Source organism: Rana temporaria, chromosome 12, assembly GCF_905171775.1.
Source record: "Rana temporaria chromosome 12, aRanTem1.1, whole genome shotgun sequence".
NCBI lineage: Eukaryota > Metazoa > Chordata > Amphibia > Anura > Ranidae > Rana > Rana temporaria.
In genome coordinates, this window is record NC_053500.1 from 146364242 (window position 1) to 146366778 (window position 2537).

Below are 2537 nucleotides of genomic sequence, written 5' to 3' on the forward strand. Positions count from 1 at the left end.
CACACACACACACACACACACAGTCTGATACCAGCCTATTCCCAGTATGACGCCCCCAGCCTGATACCAGTCTCCTCCCAGTATGACCCCCCCAGTCTGACACCAGTCTATTCCCAATAAAAGCTCCCCCCACCCCAGTATGGTACAACCCCCCCAGTCTAATACCAGTTCAATCCCAGTACGACCCCATAGTCTGATACCAGTCTCCTCCTAATATGACACTCCCCCGATACCAGTCTTCTCCCAGTACAACCCACCCCCCCAGTCTGATACCAGTCTATTCCCAGTACGACCCCCCCCAGTCTGATACCAGTCTATTCCCAGTACAACCCCCCTCCCAGTCTGATACCAGCATGACACCCCCAATCACAGTATGATCCCCCAGTCTACTCCCAGCCTGATACCAGTACGACCTCCCCCCCCCCCCAGCCTGATACCAGTACGACCTCCCCCCCCCCAGCCTGATACCAGTACGCCCCCCCCCCCCACGTCTGATACCAGTACGACCTCCCCCCCCCCCAGCCTGATACCAGTACGACCTCCCCCCCCCCAGCCTGATACCAGTACGACCCCCCCCCCCCCGTCTGATACCAGTACGACCTCCCCCCCCCCCCAGCCTGATACCAGTACGCCCCCCCCCCCCCCAGCCTGATACCAGTACGACCCCCCCCCCCCACGTCTGATACCAGTACGACCTCCCCCCCCCCCCAGCCTGATACCAGTACGACCCCCCCCCCCCCAGCCTGATACCAGTACGCCCCCCCCCCCCCCACGTCTGATACCAGTACGACCCCCCCAGTCTGATACCAGTATGACCCTCCGAATCACAGTATGACAACCCAGTCCAAGCACCCCAGTATGATACCAGTATGACACCCCAGTCTGATACCAGTCTCCTCCTAATATGACAGTCCCCGATATTAGTCTTCTCCCAGTACAACCCCCCAGTCTGATACCAGCATGACACCCCCAATCACAGTATGACCCCCCCCAGTCTACTCCCAGTACGAGCACCCCAGTCTATTCCCAGTACGAGCACCACAGTCTATTCCCAGTATGACCCCCCCAGTCTGATACCAGTCTCCTCACAGTACGACCGCCCCCCAGTCTGATACCAGTCTCCTCCCTGCACAAGCCCCTCAGTGTATTTCCAGTATGACACCCCAGTCTAACACCACTCTCCTCCCAATATGACCCCCCGGTCGGTGTCTCCCCTCACACAGAGGCCTCCATAGTCTCTCATCCCCCGAATTCCTCTCACCTCACCCCGGCGGCGGACGTTCCCGGCTGTCCACTCCTGTCAGCGGATCGTCACACGCGCAACGTCCTACGTCATCAACGGCGTCAACGCCCACCTGACAAGAGCGAAGGGCGGAGCCGGGACCGGCGTCCTCTTACCCCCGCCCTTAATTCCTATCATAGAGAGGGAGACCTCCAGAGCCTGCGAGACCCCCGGACATAGAGAGCGTGGAGGAGAGACGGTACACTATAAGAGAGAATACGACCACAACATACACTATAATGATATAAATGGGGGTCTGTCTCTCTAATTGTATTTATGTTTACATTTTTTGGCCTAATAAAATAAGCTAAATTAAAAAAATATATATTATCTTTATTATTATAATACCCATTGTTATAATTATTTAATAATATATATTTATTTTGGAATTATTAATATTTTATTAATACATATTGTTAATATTTATGTTGACATTTTATGTTGACTTTTTTTTTTTTGTTAATTATAATAAAATAGTCATAATAGTAAAATACATTACTCGCTAAATACTCAATAAAAATGTTTATAAAAAAAATAATAGTAAAATACTACTACCGTTAACAATATTTATTAATACAATATTAATAACAATAATTACAAAATATATATATATATATATATATATATATATATATATTAGTAAATAATTATAACAATGGGATATTATAATAATAAATATATATATATATATATATATATATATATATATATATATATATATATATATATATATAATTTTTTTTTTTTTTTTTTTTTTAATTCATCTTATTTTTTGAGGCCAAAAAATGTCAACATAAAGAACTATTATTAGTTGATGATGATGATGATTCTAAATAAATATACACTTATTATTATTTTTATTGTTGTTATTTTATTTGTAATACATGGGTTTATTATTATTTTCCATTCTTATCAATTATTACTAATCGTTTTTAAATGATCTAATACTGTTTTCTATTTATTATTAGTTTTATTGTTTTATTATTACTATTATTGTGCTGTTGTTATTAATTTAATAATGTTTAATATTATTATTGTTGGTAGTAGTATTTTACTATTATGACTATTTTATTATTATTATTATTATTATTCATTCTTAGTTGATTATTATACTTTTAAAATTACTTCTGTAAATATTTATTTATTTGCTAATATTTTTATTTTTTATTATGTACTCTTATTATTTTTTTTCCTATTATTAATAAATCACATACATCAGAACTCCCGCTTTAAGCTCAGGGGCCCAGATTCAAGA

The 2537-nt window shown here is 41.8% G+C and overlaps 1 protein-coding gene across 3 annotated transcripts in view; it reads right to left on the reverse strand.

Annotated features, from left to right (window-relative positions):
• The window catches only part of NDEL1 (nudE neurodevelopment protein 1 like 1), a 47383-nt gene extending 46032 nt beyond the window's left edge, over positions 1–1351 (reverse strand). For 2 of the 3 annotated variants that reach the window (XM_040331136.1, XM_040331138.1), the window contains exon 1: positions 1262–1351. The gene's annotated coding sequence lies outside the window, so the exon portion shown is untranslated. The remainder of the gene's footprint in view (positions 1–1261) is intronic. The other variant, XM_040331137.1, reaches the window with a different exon arrangement.
• Positions 1352–2537: the final 1186 nt, after the last annotated feature.